The 24,124-nt window shown below is 40.9% G+C and overlaps 1 protein-coding gene across 3 annotated transcripts in view; it reads left to right on the top strand.

Annotated features, from left to right (window-relative positions):
- The window catches only part of LOC137411513 (3',5'-cyclic-AMP phosphodiesterase 4D), a 626,580-nt gene that overhangs the window by 92,712 nt on the left and 509,744 nt on the right, over nt 1-24,124 (top strand). Inside the window, exon 1 of one of the 3 annotated variants that reach the window (XM_078769748.1) lies at nt 10,551-10,775. The exons of the other annotated variants lie outside the window; for them this stretch is intronic. The gene's annotated coding sequence lies outside the window, so the exon portion shown is untranslated. Of the gene's footprint in view, nt 1-10,550; nt 10,776-24,124 lie in introns of those variants that run through there. 3 annotated transcript variants of the gene reach the window in all.

The following is a 24,124-nucleotide window of genomic DNA, read 5'->3' as shown; positions in this document are numbered from 1 at the left end:
AGAGGCCATTTTTCCCCGCAAGCGGGGGTTGGCCTTTTTCGGGGACCGTGGTTGTTGTTGTTTTTTGGTCCCCTTTTTGAAGCAATGTTTTACGGCCGGATGCCCTTCCTGCCGCCAACCCTTTTTGTCGCCTTTTTACGACAAACAGGGAATTACCAGTGAACTGGTACTCAATTAGCCGACCTCGGAAGGATGACAGGCTGAGTCAACCTCCCTGGCGTTAATTCAGCGATCGACCGGGATTCGAACCCAGGATCCTGGGATCCTAAGCTGGCACACTAGCCGCTAGCCCAACACCAGGGACAACACCAGGAATTAAATTTTCGTGTCAATCGGATGAAAATTGATAACTTGTAGAAATTTGACCTTTTACCTTTTGACCTCAAAAATAGTTGCTTTCTCAATTCAGTGAGGCACTATGCAAATGCTATTTAATTTTCATGTCAATCGGATGAAAATTGATGATTCTAGAAGTTTGACCTTGAGTTGACCTTTGACCTTAAAAAATAGTTGGTTTCCCAATTCAGTGATGCACTGTGCAATTGCTCTTTAATTTTCAGGTTAATCGGATGAAAATTGATGATTCTAGAAGTTTGACCTTGAGTTGACCTTTGACCTTAAAATAGTTGGTTTCCCAATTCAGTGATGTGCTGTGCAATTGCTCTTTAATTTTCAGGTTAATCGGATGAAAATTGATGATTTTAGAAGTTTGACCTTGGGTTGACCTTTTGACCTAAAATAGTTGTTTTCTCAATTCAGTGACCCAATATGCAAATATTGTTCAATTTTCAATTCAATTTGATGAAAAATGGTGATTTTAGAAATTCGACCTCCAGATAACCTTTGACTTTTGACATCAAAATCAATAGGCTTCTCAATTGTGACGACCTCTACAACCTGGTGACGTTTCATGATGATTGGTTTAGAATTTTGACCTGTAGGCGAGTGACAAATAGACAGACAAACAGACAGAATAACAAACTCAACCGACCAATATACTTGAAAAATCTTTGATTTTGCAAGTAATAAATATGAGTTATCTTACAAGGAACTTCAATGCATGAGAAGGCCATGAGGGCCATCAAGCCTGTGCAATGGATGCCAACCTCTGGATGCCAATCATTTTTAAAATGCTGAGTATTTAGCAAGGAAGCAGCCCGTACAATTTTTTCAAGTCTTTGGTATGACTCGGCTACGGTTCGAAAGGCTGACCTCCCAGACTCAGAGTGGACACTCCAACCATTACACCATTGTGTCTGGTCAGAAGACATGCCTGTCGGCCGACCTTGCCCGGCGTTCTTAGGCTTTGTCATAAAGACCATGTTGTCTTCCAATTATATAATCCAGAAGGTGCCAGTGTTTCGAGCATGGGTAATGCAAGTGATCTTGAACTTGTCAGCTTGTTGGAAAACATTTTGTGAAAACCTACTCACTTTATGAACCACCTTTAGAGGCCATTTTTTCCCCGCAGGGCAGGGGTTGGCCTTTTTTGGGCACCGTGGTCCCCTTTTTGAAGCAATGTTTTATGGCCGGATGCTCTTCCTGCCGCCAACCCTGTTAGTCGCCTCTTGCGACACACAGGGAATTACCAGTAAACTGGTACTCAATTTGCGGACCTCGGAAGGATGACAGGCTGAGTCAACCACCCTGGTGTTAATTCAGCGATCGACCGGGATTTGAACCCAGGATCCTAGGACCCCAAGCCGGCACCCTAACCGCTAAGCCCACACCAGGCTTTACATATGTGGTAAACTTTATATGCATATGTGGTAAGCATGAGGATTATGCTCGAGTTTTCTTGTGAGGTCAGGTGACTACTTTTCCAAGCTTTGTGATCACAACTGACTCTTAACGATGAAATTGCCACATAGATTTACCATCATGTGACACGTAATTATTGGTAGTGCTGAGATCTTTATCATTGTGGACACCTACGGTATGTGCTAAAGATGGTAACACAGCGCTTGTTGGCGAGACTCGTATATCGGGTCATGAGCCATTTGTTTGTACCTTTGGAGAGAGAAATGATCTCAGGAACGAGCGTGGACTTGTTAGCAAAGCTAATACAAGCTTTGTGTAGGTCATTTTCAGGAGTATCATTGCAAAATAATGATAGGCCAGCACCAAGCTCTTTGAGCTGCAATTCACCTGGGAGATCGGTCTGTGTGTCGAAGTTGTAGCAGGCGAGCACCTGGCTGAGAAGTGCAACCCGACATTTGTGTGTTTTTTTTATTTGTTATCGTGAATGGTGAAAACATTCCATGATACAAATATGATGTTTTATCATGCTTTTAACCACCTGAGGTGGATGACTATATGGATTTGGACTGCTGCCAATTCTGGATGAAGCAAGCTCATTCAAAGGACCCTTTCTTCTCTCCTCCTCCACCTGGAAATGGTTTGTAGGTCTCTGAAGAGAGGTACCCTGATACCGGGGCAGGAAATAAATGCCACTGTTGCTTCAGTTATTGACAAGTGACCATCGCTCCCAAGTTGCCATATGTGCATGTTTGTAACTAGGCATTTCAGGGGATGTCCTTCTCCTGTCCCTGTCACTACTTCCATCATCACTGCAGGACCTCAGGAAAGGTTAGTGGTAGTGATATGTAAGGACAACAACAACAACTACTGATAACCCACAAACACAGAATTGGATTAGATTAAAGGTGGGAAATGTTTGTGCTGCATTCTATCCCACACATCATTCCCAATAAACACTCGTAGCCTGCAGGCACAGAAAGATGAAACATGTAGGTGACTATAATGGGTGCAGCGAATTGGCTTATAGCTGTAATTATAATAAATATACAAGTATATAGTTGTGCATTGAAAAATGACAACGTTCAAATGTGACTTGGTCTGTTATGAGTGTCTTGTTCTGAGAACATTTTGAACCGGCTCTCATATACGAGCAGGAATGGTCACGTGAACAGATTTTGAAGTTTACGTAGTGTTTCCTTTATTATACTTGGCGTCCCAATTGTGAATTGAAGGCGATATCTGCTCAGCTTATAAAAGTGTCATTTTTACAACACATCTTGTGGAACAAAAGATTCTATTCTTCGTCACGGGACAGGTTGCTGTATGGTATCTCAATGGATTTTTGGGGCTGCTTTGCCACTACTTTCAATCATGACAAATCTCACGTCTCTCGACCAGACTCTGTGCTCATCAGGAGGAACCTGGATAGGATTCGGGTTTCAGCCGCTAATCCACAACCCTTAACCCCATCCAGGCGCAGCCAAGTGGACCTTTCAGAAAAAGTGGACCTTGTTGGTGGGGTGGGATGGGGTGGGGGGGGGGGAGGGGGGGGAGGTTTGCACTACAAATTTCTAATTTGCACTCTATATGTATATATATATATATGTATATATATATATATATGTATATATATATATATATATGTATATATATATATGTATATATATATATATATATATATATATATATATATATATATATATATATATATATATATATATATATAAATAATTATATATATATATATATGTATATATATATATATTTGTATATATATGTATATATATATATGTATATATATATATGTATATATATATATGTATATATATATATGTATATATATATATGTATATATATATATGTATATATATATATATATGTATATATATATATATATATATGTATGTATATATATATATATGTATGTATATATATATATATGTATATATATATATATATGTATATATATATCTATATATATATATGCATGCATGCAGGCTATCGTGCCAGTCGTTGGTTCACTAGCCTTCTGGATACAGGCACATTTGTCAGTTGCTGCCACTTAGCCCTAAGCCGATTAGCTGACTTGGTACGGCCATTGCAGACTAACCGGTGCAGCTGGCGATCATCTCTCCTTGTGGTTCTGCGTGGACATCCTGGCCTTGGTATTGGAGTGGGGACACCCCTCTGAGCATTTCGTTTCAGGATCTTTGACACCTGACCTTGAGTGATGCCATACTGCCGAGCAATAGCACGCTGTTTCATGCCAGAATTTCGTAAAGCCACCACTCCATGACAAACAGCATTGTCAAGTTGACGGACCATCTCCAGAGGAAGCGGCAATAACTTTTGTAGACGTGCAGCAGTTGTTTTCCATTAATACAGAACGCAACAACCCTTATATACCCGATTGTGAAGCCAATCGTCAAATGTACCTGTCCTTACATTTTGTCACGCCACCTGTGATATAATCCTGTTATTGACTTCTTGCTGCGAAAGACAATCAGTGACATGGTTCTTTCAACAAAGACATCACCGAAGGGTAAAATAAACTCACCAGATTCATATACTGAGTTCAGAAAGTAAACCCAAGTCAAGAAAAAAAAAAATATTCCACATTAAATGCCAAGTCTCTGTGTGTGTGTGTGTGTGTTTTTATATATATATATATATGTATATATATATTCAACACTCGGTTGGCCTTTCTAAGGTGGTGTCTGGTCTGTCGAAATGGAGGAGTTGGTAATCGGGGAGAGAAACAGCAGAACCATGGTCAATTCGTGGGAGGAACGATTCTGTTAAGGCTTAAGCAGATATCGTCAGGTATAGCAGGAGCAGCCTAGATTGAGAGATCTGTCAGATTTGCACAGTGGCCTCATATTGGAGGTCCACAGATTTAGAAACAGGGAGCAGGTAGAGTTGGCATTATAGGCAATGTGCAGATGAGCTGAGGCGAGTGCGATGGAGGGGAACATGGTGTGTGGGAACACAAAGTCAGGATGGGGTCATGGCAACCAGGAATTGGGGGAGGATGCCATGGGCATGCTGTCGATGATGTGGGGGAGTTTACTGATGTGAGGGAGTTAACAACCATTATTGCACACTTACTGTGAAACGGGTTTGTTTTTAGAATCCCAAGACCAATAAGAAAAAAAAATTGACAAAAGGGCTTTGATCGAGTGAAGGGTGATGCTGCATGGACATGAATGGAGACGGGGCACTGCTTTGTGAGAGTTCTAATAAAGAAACAAAAATGAAAGGAAGAAGAGGATCCATTGTGTAGAAATGCATTTGGAAATTATACATTGTGTAGAAATGCATAGTGGAAAGAAAAGTTTTTAATTGTAATTTAAAAGTTTTTTTTTTTTGAGTTTTGATGTGTTAATTTTGACAAAAATACAACACATAAAAATTGCACATTCATGTTGACAGCACTTGTTATTTTCAATAGCTTTATTCTATCGATCTACCAGCTTCCTGATGTCAGCACTTCAGCAATTCTTCGTGTGTTCTCAGTGAGATGTGATATTACAAAGTTGTGAATGAGTCGTATAAGTTGTGAAGTCGAGATTGTGCAGAGGAGTCAAGCCAAAGTCACGAAGTGTCAAATCTAAGTTTGACTGAGTTTTTATCCCCATGTTTGAACAAAATTTTGGCAGTTATATGTCATAATTATATTTTCATAATCATCAGCTTTTTATTGATCTTTAACATCCGAATAAAAGTGATGTTTCATGGCGAACTAGAATGGCCCTCGGTCGAGAGCAAAACTCTGCCAGGCTGAACAGTTCACGTTTTGTATCCCACTGAAAGGCCGGATCTGCATCCGGATCTGAACCAAAATCGAATCGGCATGTTCTTGTCACCTAACCAACTCGTCTAACAAATTTTGTTGTAAGTCTTCTACAACTTTTTTAAATATCGTGCTAAATGTCGTTTCTGGCCATATTTCTCATTGGTGAAGAATCACTTAAGAATAAAAAAAATCATATCTGGATCCAGATCTTCATGAAAATTAAATCGATTTGTTCTTGTCATGTACCCAACCTATCCACAACATTTTGCGAAGAATCATTTAAGAATTAAAAAAAACTAGAGCAATGTGACTGTGCTGCCAATGTGCCTCCGCTTATCAATAGGGTAAGCGGTTTCTGAGAAATAATTATTTAATATTGTTATGTGTGGCGGGGTAGTGATATGTAGAGCAGATAGAGCTGAGTAGGTAACATGCTTCGAGGTGTCGCGGTAAGGAAACCTACCTGTAATAAGTTCTTCATGTGTCGGCGTTTTGTCGGGTAAGGAGTATACTTGTGAATCTACCAGGAGGTTCGTGTGTTAAGTAGAGTTAGGGATTAAAGAGTAGTGCCCCTGTGTTGCCTCACCTGGATAGCCAAACCTTTGTCCCTTTTAGCACTGCAGACCAACATAGACGTTCCGACGGATCCTTAGCGCAACACTAAATAACGCCCTTCCTTGACATGACTTAGGACGAAACCAGGCCAGGACACCGCCACATGGCCGCCGCCATTTACACCTCCGACAGGCCTATCCACCTTGAGTACCACGCCCAGGAGGGCTGTGATCGGTTGGCGCGAATGGACGCGGAAGGTGCGAAGCGGGTCGACAAAGGGCGGGAAGTTACGAGGCTCTGGTTGGGTGCCGTGCCGAGTCTGATGTCACCGCCCGAGGTTATAAAAAGAGCGCGCAGAACTCTGCGCGCAGATTCCTGGCCCTGGCAGTCCCGGTGCGATCTCGAGTGGGGAGAGTCCTGTCCCTGGTTGCGTTGGTTCGCAGTTGCGCGGCAGTTGGTTCGCAGTTCATGGCCTGAGTTGACCAGTAGTTGAGTTGCTCTCTTTGTGTTTGGACATCTACGCTCGTGCTCTGGCAGTCTCTAGCAGCGCTCGGTTTTCTTCGTCTGACGCAGCCCAAGTTGGGTCGTGGCCCGGGTGGAGTTCGCTTGCTTTTGACCTCGTTTGGAGTCGCCGGCCTACGTTGGACACGCGGTGCTTTTTCGTGGTGCTGGGAGCGGTGCTCGGTGCTTTGGAGTTTGGAGCGAGGGACCTCGGGGTGTGCGATCGGCGCTGGTGAAGCTTGGAGCGAGGCCTCGTGGGTACATCGGGGCCGAACGGAGCCGTGTTGGATGGCAGCCAAAGACAAGACGACAAAGACCAGATAAGCCCGAGCTCTGCGGTTACACTTTACATAACGAACGTGTTATTTTGGTAGTTCATAATCCCTCGTCTGTATTTGATATCTGTGTGTGTGGGATCCCAATTTAGGTTTCTTATTCGATTTATTATCGCGTTTCCCTGTCCCGGTTCTTATTACAATAAACGCTTATATTATTTTCTGTATATATATTCCTGAACGCAGTTTTCCGTGTGATTTATTTAATTTGCAGCAGCATTGGAAACGCCCTGAGAACAGGTAAGACTGCAAGGGGTCTCGCCGCTCCCCTCCATCTCGTGCGCTTTGGTGTAGCTTTTTGGTTCTAATCAGAGGATTCGTTATCCCGACAGTATGTGGGTGGCGTCGCTTTGGACGTTCTGATTCTTTTTACTTTGTTCTTGTTCTGTTAAACTTTCCTTGCACATCGTGCAGATCGTCTCGATTCGCGGAGGCGCTACGACAGTTTTGAAATGTTCAAAACTGTCGTTGCGCCGCAACAATTTAATCACATTTGCCCATTGTCGTTGTGTATTCGCGTGTAATCCTTCCTCTTCTTTGCAATTCTTTGTGACTCACCGCTTCGTTGTTAAGATTGCCGCTTTCCGTTGTGGTTCTGGTTCAATTTCTGCCGCGAGGAGAGAAGACACAGAACAGTGGTAGGACGACCTGACTCGATGCGCAATGAGGAAGAACGACGGTCGTTGGTAATCGCAGAAAGCAGAGAAGATTAAGAACGAACAGCTATACGACAAAGCAACGAGGCACAAGCAGTTACAATGGCTGTATGAGATGAAGAAAGAATACAGAACGACCATGACGATGTAGAACGGTATATAATGATGCAAGTAGACCCAGCACGATTTTGAGTACGAGGTGTATAGAAGAAGGACCCGATTATCCTCGAAGTCAGTTTCCAGAGTAGCTCACATCACTGTGGTTCATCACTATGTGGTTCTTAAAGTCACTGTGCCTCCTGTGAGTTGTCATCTTCACCCCTCTTCAGAGACTACAACTAGCACACGACCTCCTGCAGGTTATTAGTGACATGAAATTATTAAAAATAATATATAACATCATGCTAACCCAGTACTTTTGTATCATTGACAGCTGGGTCTTTCATACAGTATCATTCACTCTACCTACATATTTGTTGCAGGTCCAGTTACAGAATGTTCAGAACAACCATGGTGTGGCCCACCTGGTCCAACGTGGAAGGAAATGTTCTCAAGGACTGGCGAAGCGCCACGGAAATGCGCGGTATTTTTTAGCCTCCGAACAATTCGTCCTGCATCATTCTGACACGTTCCAGTTCTTTCCAGTTCGTTCTAGTTAGTTGCGCTTCCATTCTCCGTCTACCTGTTCCGTTGCGTTTCGTAACACGTCGTTGTACGTCTTCGCCTACTTCGTGTTACTTCGGCTCACACGTCGCACTGCCTCGTTCTAGTTCTTTCTGCATCGAGTTTATTCTACTACATCGTTGCTAATCAAGTTGATTCGCAAATATTGTCCTGTTGATTCGTTCCTCAACCAGATCTGGCAATCCCGGTGGCATTTTTTGAAATTGTTTGTGGCCTAAATCGTTGTAACAATTTCGTACTGTTTCCTTGTGATTCGCTTAAAAAATCGCCACAGTGGGACTGGGGCTTAACAGACAGACAGACAGACAAATGGAGGTAAAAACATAACCTTCATCCATCTTCGATGGTAGGCGTAATAAACTTCTTGGAAGACCTACTTGTTGAAAAAAAAAAAATCAATGCAAAAATTCCAATTTGGTTGACTTCACTGGAGGTGAGAGTGCTAACAAAATGTACAAATCCTGTTAACCAGGTGGCGTGACATGTTATCCTAGACGTCCTGTGAAGCCGTGGAAGAAGTGAGATTGCAAAATGCTTTGCAAGATGTAAAAAAATAAATGCAGAAACATCCAAGGTGATTGAAAAGAGCAACAGCGTTAGTTCCTTACTGGTCGATGTCAAAGCAGCAGCCATCTTGTGAGCTGTTGCTCAGCCCAACATTTTGATTAAAGGAATCCAACACAATTTTTTTCCTTCATGCATTCACGTTGCCATCTGAAAATATAACTTCAACTTATTTTGCCTCTTTGGACCTTCATTAATCAGTAACACCCGTCTTTCTTCCCCAGCGGTTTAAGCAGGGTCGTTGTCAGCAAATGCATATTAGGTCAGGATTCACTTCCAAAATTGGTCCACAGGTTACATCATTCCTGATGTGCAGTTGTGTCACTGATGTAGTTCCCTATGCATTAAAGCTGGAATTTGGTGAGTGTGCCAGTGGCAATCAATCACCTACACGGATGTTCAGGATTGAAGGGTGTGGAGAGGAAAGACTCATGCGGCCTATTTATTCCACAAGAAGGTGCGAATAATTGGGGCCATCTTACTATAATTCACCAAATGTCCGTCTGTCTGTTCGAAGATACCGTAAAAACTGCTGAACCGATCGCAAAGATATTTTGGGTGGGTAATCCTGGGACCCGTGGGAGTAAAATAGGCTATTTAGTTTTCCCAATTTCAGCTTTGGTCTCCAGCATTCTCAGGTTTGGACTCCCGCATAACATTCACGTTCGCATAACGTTCATTGTGACGATGTTCTCATTGTGACGATCTTACTATAATTCACCAAATGTCCGTCCGTCTGTCTGTTCGAAGGTACCGTAAAAACTGCTAAACCGATCGCAAAGATATTTTGGGTGGGTAATCCTGGGATCTCCAGGAGTAAAATAGGCTATTTAGTTTTCCCAATTTCAGTTTTGGTCTCCAGCATTCTCAGGTTTGGACTCCCGCATAACATTCGCGTTCGCATCACGTTCATTGTGACGATGTTCTCATTGTGACGATGTTGTGACGATGTATGTGTTCATGGTTGTGTTTGACGTGACGGTGTGAACGTAATTTCGTAATATTTTTCGTTTCGTAATCCTTTAATGAACGTTTAATGTTTAATGAACGTTGAATGTTTAATGAACGTTTAATGTTTAATGAACGTTTAATGCCCTTCGATGTCCGGGGCCGCACGTGCGCTACACTGGACGGGCCAGCGTGTACCTTGCCCTTCGCCGTTAGGCTCGGATAAACCGCTGAGCCCCATCCGTGATGGGGACTGGGGCTTGAGACAGTGTCCCACGAACGAGGAATTCCCAGTAAGCGCGAGTCATCAGCTCGTGTTGATTAAGTCCCTGCCCTTTGTACACACTGCCCGTCGTTACTACCGATCGGACGGTTTGATGAGATCCTGCATCAGCCCCTGCACGGGCCGTTCTCGGCTCGTGCCGGTGCACCGAAAAGATGAGCGAACTTGACTGTCTAGAGGAAGTAAAAGTCGTAACAAGGTTTCCGTCGGTGAACCTGCGGAAGGATCATTATTGGGACAACATGAGAGCGAGCGAGACGCGAGACGTACGTGGTACGTGATCGTCCATGTACTGTTTAGCCATGTACTGTTTAGATTTTGATGATTTGCGTGTGATATGATTCAACGGATGTTTATATGAATCGTTTAAAATAAAAAAGCCTTCAATTTCTGATATTTTACCTTTTCATTTGAGCTTCCCAATTTAAGCCCCGCCCTTAGGGCGGGTACTGTCGCTCGTTAAAGTAATAGTATTAGTAGCAGTTGTTTTAGTGAAAGACACCATAGGAGCTGAAAGTTCACCAGTTAATTCTATCAGATGAGATATCTGGCTTACTCCATCTAAGGGAAGGCCCTGCTTACGTACGAAGCACTGATGCAACAGTTTATAGTCGGGTCGAGAGTTAACTGAGACAAGAGAGCTCAAAGTTGAGTTTGCTCCCTTTGTGACATGTTGTCAGACATCGTACGTGGTGAGTTTGCTTGTACAGCCAGCACCTAGACTTTAATAGTGAGAACGAACATCAAGAGTATGTATGGACTGGTCGTTATTAGTTATCGTGAGATCAAATAATGTTAATTAGTCAAATGAAAATTAATTTAAAATGTGTGTCGAATGCTTATTGTGTAAGGATTTAGGACTTGCCCATCCAATGGGGTAGGCTTACAGTATCCACTATAGTTTTGTCAATTGAAACTATGCATTACCACATGGGCACTTAACAGTTGGACTTTTTTGTCCAATATTTCAAAGAGCATGGCTGTTGTTGCCTTCTCTTTGTTGAGATGCATGATTAGGAAGTTAACATGCTGGTTAATGCATGTACCAGTCATCCTTAATAAAGGTTTGCTCTTGGTGTCAGATATTTCCTCAAAGCAGACACAGTCCCCTCCATTGTACACGGAGCTGTGTCTCTTATATGCACACGAGGTTGAGTTCTCCATTCTTTTGTTTGCACTTCCACGGTCTTGTAGAATTGGCAGCCGATAGTTTTTGTGCAGGAACATGGTTAATAAGTTAAGTGGCTCAAACGTATCTTGCTGGATTGGCACTGCAGCAGTTGCACTTTTTGTACTGAGGGCACACAGTAAACCCAAGACACAGATCAATAGGGTGACCAAGTGTGTTGACATACCGTGGATTTTAAATACTCCTGTTCTTCAATACACTGCCCTCTGAACTTGGGTGCCGAGTTATATCGATGGACAAAAATTATATATTTTGTCTGGAAAGAACTTTAAGAAATGCACTTATTCGTTTACCTGTGCTGGTGTTGGGTCATTTTAAAGCTATCCTGTGGCTAATATGTCAATCTGGGGTTGTTCATCTTATGGCAATGGTACGCTTAGTTGCATCTTTTCAATATCATTCTGAAACTAAATGACGTTATACTTATCAAGACAACTTCTAATTTCAATTTCAGCAATTCAACAGCAACAATTTTCAACAATTTTCAAAATTATAATTTCAACACATCAAGACTGTGATTAGGTCATACCATGATTCATATACCGTAGTTGTGTGCAGGTTCCAAAAAAGTAGACAGAATGTATATTGTCTCACAGACTAACACATGAAATGTGATACGTTTTGAAAATAGCTGAAGATGAAGATTTCATTGTTCTTCAATTTGTTACTACAAAGTTTCTCAGTACTAACCCTAATCTTAACAACTCATCTTTTTGTCATTCTAATTTTCCTTTCTTAAAATATGTTGAGACTAGATTTATGGAAGGAGTTTGAAAAATTAGTTGCCCCTTAATTGGAATCATCCAATCGTCAAACCTTAAGACCAAGTTGAAGTCTAGCAAATTCAGAACAATATTAACTCGTCAAAATCCTGGACTGTGTTGTAATATAATTCACTGTTCTCAACACATTGAATTGACATGATTTTCTGATGATTTTTTTTTATTAGTTATTTATATAGGGTGGAGACATGTGGAAGATATATGCAATATGATCAGATAAAGCAAAACATTCCAAACATTGATGCCATTGATTTTAGCTCTCACATGAGCCTCGACTCTGCATATAAAAAAAAGGAGAGCTTTTAATACCAAAAATAGGACACTGCTTATTCCCAACATTCCAGTAGCATTCCAAATGATGATAATAGTCTATGAGTATATCTGAGATGTGCATATTATGGAGTTGTGGCATAAAATGGAATAGCTGCTTTGAACTGTCTCAACATTCCTCTTTGTATAGCCTTAATACCCGATTCCAAATTCACCTCTTGGCAACCTTCTCTCTGACTTCATCTAGGAAAGTGGTTCTAGTTGTCGGCTTGGATGCATGCCACATGCTGCATGAATTGCTGTGCTATTCCATATTACCCAAACGTTCCATAATACAGTACTTAAATCTCTTGTAATCAATGCACTTTAATCATGAAGGAATGCTGGTTTGTTTGGAAGAGATGGCCAGCCACTTCATGCACAGGTAGCCTCCATGTGGTTGACAGTCTCCAACTGCTCTACTTTATGGGAATACAGTAATTGAACAAACAATGATGGCCATTAAATTAGAGGATACTTGGTGCAATTGCTCCTTTTTAGGAAAAGACAAAATGCTCAGCTTTCAGCAATACATGTTTTGAGTCTGAGGGCATCCTTATGACACCATCTTTTGTCAGCAGCACAAGATGTCAGCTAACGAAGTCGAGAAAACCATATCCACTGTGTTTAGAACACTTTGGATAAAAGGATTCACAAGTTGCTGGACTAAATGCATTCACAAAACTGGAACGGCACTCAGTGGAGCGCATACTTCTGCCCGGCTGAACAGTTTACGTTTTGTATCCCACTAATAGGCCAGATCTGAATGCAGACCAAATTCTAATCGGCTTATTCTTGTGGCCTAACCAACTCATCCATTTAGTTTTATCAAGTCTTCCATAACTTTTTGAAATATCATGCTATATGTTATTTTTGGTCCTAACACTCAATGGTGAAAAATCACTAAAGTAAAAAAAAAATAATTAGTGTTCGGATCTTCATCAAAATTACATCTATGTGGCCTTGTCACACACACAACCTGTCTAACAAGTCACATCCGAATCCTTCCACAACTTTTTCAGATAAGCTGCTGGACTAAATGCGCTTTCACAACTTTCACAACTTTTTTTCACAACTTCCACAACTTTTTAAGTGAAGAATCACTTAAAAATTCTCAGATCCAGATCCAGATCTTCACCAAAATGTAAAAGTTTCGTCATTGTCACATACCCAACCTCTCCAGCAAATTTTGTACGAATCTGTCCACAACTTTTTGAGATATCCTGTTCGCAAACTAACAGACAAACAGACAAACAGACAGACAGGGGTGAAAACATAACCTCAGTCCACTCTCGCTGGTGGAGGTAAATAAATAAGACTAGGCATTTTTACCCGACGCTTCTCTGACTAATTTAATCAAAAGACAAGATGTTGTACTTCACAGACATTCTGCTATATTCACTCTATAATTTGCCTGAGCTCATCTTCCATCTGCTTAGAAGTCAGCTAACATCATCTTCGTCAATCATCCTTACTGCTTATATATGTCATGAGCACAAATCACTTCAGCTTCACTGTGAAGCTCAGTGTTGGATCCTTTGGCTTCGGTTTGAACCTCTGTTTAAAATTGGTGAAATTATACATTTTGAAAATTTCTAATTATTCTCACTCAGATTTCAACATCACCGTAATGCATATTATCACGTTGCTTAAACTTTCTTTAAGAAAAATATATTGATAATACTGGATACCACCGAGTGGCACTATGCGATGCACATTTACACAGAGAGAATTGGGGTTTTCTGCCCGACCTTGAACTCCCTCCCCAAAATATGCTACCCTGACAGAAACCATACTTGGGTTACCCTTAGGCAGCATGCAAAATTTGGTTGAGTATTTTTTAAAGTTTTTGAAGTATATACAAATATACGAATTCACTTTTTTAGTACAAGTGCAACGCTTTATTCGATCAGTATGACTTTCTTTTCTCTGCAATTCCTGGTCTGATTGACACGAAATTTTCACCATAGGTGCGCTTCCTCCTGTAGAATATTTTAATGATAATTATGACATCATAGCTCACATGGTACAGGCACCATCTTAGAAAACCCGGAAAACGTTGCACCTCTATATCCTCAAAACCGCTCCATGGAAAAAATTGAAAAGTGGCTCATTGTGAAGAACTCCATATGGGGAATAAGTGTTGTTAACGGTGACGTTATTGGTGCCGTAATTTTGACATCACAATTCGACAGGGACAATGCTTAGTCTGATCAGTTTGAAATTTATTGAACGTGATCGACACAACAATTATATTAGAGAATATAAATTTATTATGTCATTGCTCACGTGGTCTGGCAGCCATATTGGAGCAAATAAAAAAACGTTCAAAAACAGAAGAATTGGCTTGCACCAAGTTGACTGCACAGGGTAAGTATTCTATGAATACCACCGAGTTACTTTTGGAATGAGAAGCAGCTTTGGAAAAATGCCACAAAAACTCCTTGAAGAGCTCCACGGAAACGGCAGAATAGGTTGTGTTATTAACCCTTGTGGGGTATATAGATTGCAGTAGATCTACTATCAGGTGCAATCCTCGACATGATAAGCAGCCTAATGTCCGGATTCCTCCAAATTTATTTAAGAGCAGTGTTAAATAGCATTATCGACTATTTAAAAAGGTAATCAATCGTGTTTGTGGTTTATAATATTTTAACTTTCTGAAGAGGTGGTTGCTCCCACAAAAACGGCACAATAAGCTATTTATACATGTTAATATGGCAAAATACAACCCCTTGGAGAGGTGGGATATTATTGGGATTATTATTGTTTTGTATTAACATTAATATTATGCTATTATCGTTAGTTTTGTTATTTGGAGCAGCCTTGGAAAATTGCCACGACAAAGCTAACTTAACATGGATATACACCTCATCACACATCCCTATTGGCGGCAATGGCTGGGAAAACCCGCTTTGGGGAGAAAAAAACCCCCTTGGGGAGGGGGGCAAATGAATGCGCTACAACCTTCATTGTGTACCCCTTAGTGATCCTGTCAAGTTTGGTTGAGATTGGATAAGTAACGACGGAATGTATTGCGGTCAAAACATCATCAGACAGACACCAAATTGTGTATTTTAGTATTATGATGACTAGTACACCCACTCCCCATGGGAGTGGCAGGAAGTCATGTTATTACCTTCTTTGGGGTATATAGATTACAGTCCATCTGTGATCTGGTCCGTTAGTCTGTGGTGGATGCGATAAGCATGTAATACCTCAAGGACGTTGGGATTCTTCCACATTTCTTTCAGTTTCGTGTTAAACAGCAGTACCGACTGTTTAAAAAGGTTATGAAACTTGTTTGTGGTTTATAATTTAGTTTGTTTTTTTACTTCTGGTGGGCTTGCCTCACGATATGCTACAATAAGCTATTTATACAGTACATGTTAAGGAAATACCAAATATGTCCAAGGAGGAAATACCACTTGGGGAGAGGGGATATTATTAGTATTAATATTGTTTTGAAATAACATTAATATTATGCTATTACCTCCACCACTGAAGGTGGATGGAGGTTATGTTTTCACCCCTGTCTGTCTGTTTGTTTGTGAACAAGATATCTCAAAAAGTTGTGGACGGATTCGGACGAAATTTTGCAGAGGTGTAGCGAATGTGACAAGGACGAAATGATTAGATTTTGGTGAAGATCCAGATTCGGATCTGGCTACCAGCATTTTCGAAGTGATTCTTCACCATTGGGAGATCGGGCCAAAAACGATACATCACAGGATATCTCAAAAAGTTGTGGATGGATTCGGACGAAATTTTGCAGAGAGGTAGCGCATGTGACAAGGACGAAATCATTAGATTTTGGTGAAGATCAGGATTTGGATCCGGCTACTGGAATTTTAAAAGTGATTCTTAACCATTGGGGGATCGGGCCAAAAACGATAAATAGCAGGATATCTCAAAAAGTTGTGCACGGATTCGACGAAATTTGGTGGAGAGGTTGGGTATGTGACAAGGACGAATTGATTCGATTTTGGTGAAGATCTGAATATGGATTTGGATACGAGAATTTAAATCCAGAATCCTAGGATCCTGGGTTCGAATCCCGGTCGATCGCTGAATTAACGCCAGGGGGGTTGACTCAGCCTGTCATCCTTCCGAGGTCGGCTAATTGAGTACCAGTTCACTGGTAATTCCCTGTTTGTCGTTAAAGGCGGCAAAAAGGGTTGGCGTCAGGAAGGGCATCCGGCCGTAAAGCATTGCTTCAAAAAGGGGACCGAAAAACAACAACAACCACGGTTCCCGAAAAAGGCCAACCCCCGCTTTGCGGGGAAAAATGGCCTCTAAAGGTGGTTATTATTATTTTTTTTATACGAGAATTAAAAAAAAATTTTAAGTGATTTTTTTCACCATTGAGAGATCGGGTGAAAAGCGATATATATATATATATATAACATGATATTAAAGAAAGTTATGGACGAGTTATGACTAAACTTGGTGGATGAGTTGGGTAGGTGACAGGAACAAGCCGATTAGATTTTGGTTCAGGTTCAGGTCCAGATCCAGATCCGGCCGATCAGTGGGTTACAAAACATAAACTGTTCAGCCTGCTGGAGGTATGCGCTCTACCGAGCGCTGTTCATGTCATTAATTGTGTTATTACTTTTGTTATTAGAAACTGGTTTGGAAAAAACGCCACGATTAGTTATCTTAACATGGATATACACGTTAACACGGATTTCGCCCAAGGTGGAAAAGCCCCTTGTGGAGGGCGGCAAATGAAGTTGCTACAACCTCCATTGTGTGACCTCAACATGTGAATAGCTCCTCTCCTCAAAGTTTGGTTGAGATTTGAAAAGTAACGACCGAATGTATCATTGTCAGACAGACAGACAGACAGACACCAAATTGCATGTTTTATTATGATCGATTAAAGTAAGACCAAAAGAGGTGCTGATATCTTCAGGATAAATAAGAGCACCTTTTTATTTTGGTTGTCTTCATTTCTCCCTTTGCTATGATTATCTTCAATTGTATCTCATGTCTTTTCTGCCCTCTGTTTTATTTATTTTTTATCTTTCTTAAGATGTGCTTTGAAAGCATGGCATGCAGAATGCCACAGCTTGCCAATGATACTGGCAATTTCCGTTCCATTCCTCTTTTTCACCATTGAGAGATCGGGTGAAAAGCGATATATAACATGATATTAAAGAAAGTTATGGACGAGTTATGACTAAACTTGGTGGATGAGTTGGGTCGGTGACAAGAACAAGCCGATGGCAAATACTGGCAATTTCCGTTCCATTCCTCTTTTTATGATGCACTTGTATTCGACAGTGATTTTGAAGCTGACCAAGAGTTGATTGATGAATAAATCCAAATCCACAAAGATTTGAAATGGATCTTTCATGCATGAGATTTGATCGAGCCTCGGAATGCGATCAATTTTGAAATTGATTATGCAGCACACCAGGGACATGGAAATGCAAATGAGTGTTGAATGAATATATTAATCATGGTTTTAAACATATTGTAGACAATGATGCTTGCTTTTGAATGAATCATTCCAAGAAACACTATATCTTGTGTCTCTTATGAGAATCAAAATAATTAAAGCAGCACACATAATCAGGATGGAATATGACAACAGAGGGATACGGAAATGAATATGGCCTCAAATAGTTATGGGTAAATTATATTGTCCTAATATAATATAAGCTGTTTGTTGTCACTTGTTGCTGTTATAACTGTTGGACAGGTATGTTGCTATTTTAAAATTTGTGTAGGATGTCATAATGATTCTGCAGGTTGCATTGATTCTAATAGAAACCATCACCTTTTTTATGCCTCCACCGCCAAAGTCGCTGGAGGCATTATGTTTTCGGGTTCTCTGTCTTGGCTTAGCGGTTAGGGTGTCGGCTTGGGATCCTAGGCTCCTGGGTTCGAATCCTGGTCGATCGCTGAATTAACAACAGTGGGGTTGACTCAGCCTGCTCATCCTTCCGAGGTCGGCAAATTGAGTGCCAGTTCACTGGTAATTCCCTGTGTGTCGCAAGAGGCGACTAACAGGGTTGGCGGCAGGAAGGGCATCCGGCCATAAAACATTGCTTCAAAAATGGGACCACAGTGGCCAAAAAATGCCAACCCCCACTCTGCAGGGAAAAATGGCCAAAAAGGTGGTTCTTCTTCTTCTTGCATTTCATGGAGGTGAGCATACCTCAATCAATGTTCTGTTGGTTCCCATCCATTTTAACGCCTGAAACTTACAGCATTATTTTTGCTTCTCATGGTAGTTAGCATACCTTTGGAAACTTTCAGTTGATATAACCAATCATTTGATTTGTCTACCCAAGAATGCTATTTGCCTTGACAAAGTGTAGCATTCCTCTGCTATTAGTGTTGCCTACCCCTTCAAACTAAATTTACACAAAACATTAACCAAACTAGAGAGTTCATAGAACACCTTATCCCGCACTGTCTTGAGAACCAAGGATATGGGCGGGATCTATGAGCAGTATATTTGATTGGACGTGATGATGTAAAATGCCGTAACATATTGTCCAAGTACTGCTAAACAAAAGTGTTTTGAAAGTTCCAATAAGGCGATTTGTGTTCAAGTGCTTAGGTTTTAAAATAAGGTTTTTAAAGGTTGCAGAAAAAGATAAAGAAGTTTACCGCCATTTATATCGTGTACACATTACATTATTTCTTTGTGCCTGGTGTTTGTGTCTTTTATGACATCCTTAAAGCAGTAAGTTTCCTGTTTGGAATAATTTTCAATTTTTTTGGACTGCTAGACGGGCAGACAGACTAAAAAAGTATCTCCTCTCGGCGCATGCGCCATTGGGACAAACTCAGAGTTTGTCCCTCATATCAGAGGGACAAACTCAGAGGCAAGGCACTGCTAAACTACAGGTTTGTTTCCCGATTTTTCGTGTTCAAAATATAACATTCAATTGAAATTAAGTTGTTCCTCGATCATACACTGACGTTTGAAGACAGACAGACAGACATAGGTGAACCAATTGCTTAACCCGACATTTTGCTTCGTGTGCACTAGCCACTTGTAAAATGAGTTAAGTACAGAGAGAGAGAGAGAGTGTGTGTGTGTGTGTGTGTGTTTTCGTGTGTGTTTTCGTGTGTGTGTGTTTTCGTGTGTGTTCTCGTGTGTGTGTTTGTGTGTGTGTTTTCGTGTGTTCATTCGTTCATTCACTTAAGCGAGAAGCTTTATCTGTTTGTTAAAGTTAAGCCTCGTAAAATTTCCAGTAAGTCATATCGCTTCACAATGTGTACTCAAGCCGAGTCAAGGGGCGGATTGTAAAACTACGAGCCCAAGACGGGTTTTGACTTGGAGGCTGCAGTAACTGCTTGTCACTAAATGACCAGAAGTGGTTAAAACACTGATGTGGTGTTGCTGGAGGGTCAATGTGAGGTAGCCAGAACAAGGAAAAGGGCATGTTATGAATTGCTGCTCGGAGAGTTGGAACTATTTGTGTAGTGTGGATGTGAATGAGTGACAGACTAACCTCCCATGTGTTGAAGAACCAAAATAAAAATACCTTGTTCTTTCCACTTTCGTACCACCCCTTTCATCTTCATCAGTTTCTTTATATTTATGATCCATTCATTTCTGGTTCCCTATATTACCATTTATCATCTACATTTTGAGACTTATGAAGTGGTATATTTACCCTGCGCCGGTGAAGCGAAAAGCGGGGTTAAGCATTCAGATGAGTACGTGTGTCGTGTGCCGTACGTGTCTGCATTTTAAAAATTAATTTTCTCGGCAACCGTTGGTCCGATTGACACGAAATGTTACCATAGAAGCGCTCCCGCCTGTATAATTTTTTAATTCATAATTATGACGTCATAGGTCACGTGGTATGGGCGCCATCTTGGAAAACCGTTATACCTCTATATCTCCCAAACCGCTCAATGGAAAAAATTGAAACATGGCTCATTGTCAAGTACTCCCCATGGGAAAAAAGATATGTTGATGGTGTCATCGGTGCCTTAATTATGACGTCATAATTCGACAAGTACAACGCTTGGTCTGATCAGTATAAAAAAAACAAAAATTCCTCTGCAACTGTTACACCAATGAATGAATGAATGAATGAATATATGCAGCTCCTCCTGTATAACTTTTTTAATGATGATAATGACGTCATAGGCCACGTGGTACAGACGCCATCTTGGAAAAAATCGGAAAAGGTTGCATCTCTATATCTCCGAAACCGTTCCATAGTAAAAATTGAAACATGGCTCATTGTCAAGTCCTCTCCTTGGGGAATAAGATATGTTAATGATGATGTCATCTGTGCCTTCGTTATGATGTCATAATTCGACAAGTACAACACGTATCCGATCATTGTGAATTTTTTTTCTCAGCAACTGTTGGTCTGATGGGCACGAAATTTTCACCATCGGAGCGCCACCTCATGTAGAATATTTTAATGATAATCATGACGTCATAGGTCATGTGATACAGGCGCCATCTTGGAAGAACCAAAAAATGTTGCACCTCTATATCTCCAAAACCACTGCATGGAAAAAATTGAAACACGGCTCATTGTAAAGAACTCCATATGGGGAATAGGTGTTGCTAACGATGACGTCATTGGTGCCATAATTATGACGTCATAATTCGACAGGGACAACGCTTAGTCTGATCAGTTTGAAATGTATTGGGCATGATCTATGCAACAATTATATTAGAGAATATAAATTTATGATGTCATCGCTCACGTGGTCTGGCAGCCATATAGGATCAAAGAAAAAAAATGTAAAAAAACAGAAGAGTTAGCTCGCAACAAGTTGACTGCGCATGGTAAGTATTCTATGAATACCATCTAGTTATATATTTATTTATCTAAGGTATCCTTTCGGATGCAGGTCTGCTCAGTCCTCTATGCTCAGAGGTAGCGTACTCACCTTTGACAACTATAAACTGTTACATTGGTACTTCTCAGGTATGGTATTGCTTGAAGGATTGTCCTTTGGAGAAATCCTGTCTGCTAGCATTCACTGATTGATGTCAAAGATCATGGTGTCTTTTGTAAGAGTACATTGTTTTATGGAACGGAATGCTCATCTCTGTGAAGGTTAGTGTCGGTCTGTGTCAGAAGGCTGACATTTTAAGCGTTTTCCCTTCGTCGGAGCAAAAGAGAAACTTTTATTTGCCCTGACAAAAGGATGATGCTCGTACCATCAGCCGCACCTCTTTTCCCACAGCAGTAAACCAGCTCCAATCGACTTTGAGTTGATAAAATCCATAGGCTCTTGTATGCAGAATCAAATTCCAAATATCGGACCATGACCATTTCTGGGAAAAAGCAATGGAAAATCATGGGATGCCTTCTCTGCCTCTTTTCTACTTAGTGACTGCAGCAGCAGCACTCGTGCTGTGGATAGAGTATGGATATTGCATTGGATACATAGTGTTGGCATCACTGCCAAGTACATTCATGAGAAGCAGACGGTGTTATGTTTTATTCCTCTACACGCTAAATCTCTATGATTGCAGCATCTATTTTGAGCAGTGTGGTGGAGTGAGAGTGAAACGTTTCTCGATGTACAAAATGTTTTGTAGCCAAACATAACTATTCCAGTGGAATAAAGAAACCGACCCATCACTGGGAAAAGTGGCACATTGGATGGAAACTACAAAGAAAAGAATGAACACATAATCTGAGGTTTACTCGTGCAGAACCAATCCATCTTTGGGAGGAATACCTTAAAAAAACAAAAAAAACACACACACACACACACGCACACACACACACACACACACACACGCACACACACACACACACACACGGACACGATTGAATGTATTACTCCCTGGCGGGAGTAAATATCTTCAGCCAGCCACCTTAAGCTTTAAGCTAACACTATGCATTGTAGAAACATAATATGGTATGTCCAGTTACTCGACAATATCAATTTTCTTACATATACCTTTGTTTTACTCCATAATAAAAGTGCTCATGAGTTTCGGTACAGCCCTCGAATATGTATGTATATATATATATATATGTATATATGTGTTGTCATTTTTCCTTTGTCTTCAGTGCAATTGATTGGGCTATGATGTAACTTTTCCCTTCTATTTCACTTTCAGGTATTCACATTTTCTAGTTGTACTTGCTCTTGGAATTTTTTTTTTTTAAACCAAGGTGAGGTAGGGATAGCTTTCCAGGCTTGCTTTTATTCATGCGCACCTCCAAATACGCATGCGGTGTTCTGTTGAGTTCATATTCTCTTTTCTGTTCTGTTGAGGTGTTCATAAGTGGCCAATCCTGCAGTTGTTGTTTAATGAACCAGATTCAACTCCATTAGGCCACCGCCTTGTTCACATCTTGGCATCTATTGTGATGGAATGCACCGATTTCTTGTTGTAGAACATGTGATGTTTCGTTAACAGGTTCCTTATTTTGATGTCCAGTTTGTTGTATCTGCTCGTGGCCTGATGTTCTGAATACTGAAGCTGAATTAGAATACTTGTACTTGTACTATGAGCTGACTTATAGCTATTCTTTTCTTGGAGAGTTGACTTGTGTTGTTGGAGAGAGTTGGGTTTTCAGGAAGAGACATGCAATATTTTCCTTTACTATTTTTATGCTTTTGTTTGTCATGAATTTGGTGACCCTCCTTTATACTCCCAGGTATTTGTATGATGCTTTGTTTTCTAGCTGCTGTAGTGTTGTTCTCAAGTGGATTTTTATGTTTGTTTTGGGTTATCCATCTGCTTTCAATATCCATTTGTCCAGTCAGAATTCCATTTCCATATCTTTGGAATACTGCTTTACCAATTTTAGCTGGTCTGCTAGTTATTTCATTGTTTAGTGCAAAAAAAAGCTTCCGATCGTCCATGCAAAGGAGCAAAGGAGACTTGGGACTGTTTGTTCCTTCGCATCCCATCCTGTTGGAGGTTAGATGATGTGCACATCCTTGGTTGTTGATCATTTTGCTTAAAAGGTCCAAAGCTTGAAAACTGAATTTAAAATCCGGAATTTGAATTGGTGGTATACCCGTTATCTACAGGGGCGGCAGGAAGTGCCATTCCTCTTTCTGAGATATAGAGATTACAGGATATCTGGGGTTGGGCCTCAATAACATTGGGGGAGGGTTCATTTACCAAGTTTCTTATGGAGTACTTGCCAAGTGGTTTAAGCAATCGAGCAAGCACTCCATTCAAATCCGTTGATAAGGAACAGCTGGCTTGGCAAGTGCTAGCTAGCTGCTTGGTAACTGAACACATCCTGGGTTTCCTCCTTTTCAATTTGGTGTTAAACAGGAGTAGCGACTGTTTCAAAAGGTAATCATACGTGTTTGGTTTATAATATTTTTACTTCTGGTAGGGGGTCCTCTGACCAAAACGGCACGATAAGCTATTTATGAACGTTGACACGGCATTAATAATATCCCTTGGGGAGGTGGGATATTATTAGTATTAATTTTGTTTTGTAATAACATGAATATTATGTCTTTGTTATTCGAAGCGTCTTTGGAAAAACGCCACGATAAAGCTATCTTAACACGGATATACACATCAACACGCAACCCCATTTGCGGGGAAAACCCCATTGGTGGGGAAAACCCCTTGGCAGAGAAAACCCCCTTGTGGGTGGGGGGTGGGGGGGGGGGGGGGAATTAATTCACTACAATCTTCATTGTGTGACCCTTAGTCCTCCTGTCTAGTTTGGTTGAGATTGGATAAGTAATGACCAAATATATTGTTACGGATCTCCGACATCGGCTCTCCCCTTATCAAGGGGGGGTTAATCCCCTTGTCTCTGATCTAGCC

The sequence above is a fragment of the Myxine glutinosa genome, chromosome 1, assembly GCF_964187855.1.
Source record: "Myxine glutinosa chromosome 1, kmMyxGlut1.1, whole genome shotgun sequence".
NCBI lineage: Eukaryota > Metazoa > Chordata > Myxini > Myxiniformes > Myxinidae > Myxine > Myxine glutinosa.
This window is presented reverse-complemented; position numbering and strand designations above follow the sequence as displayed.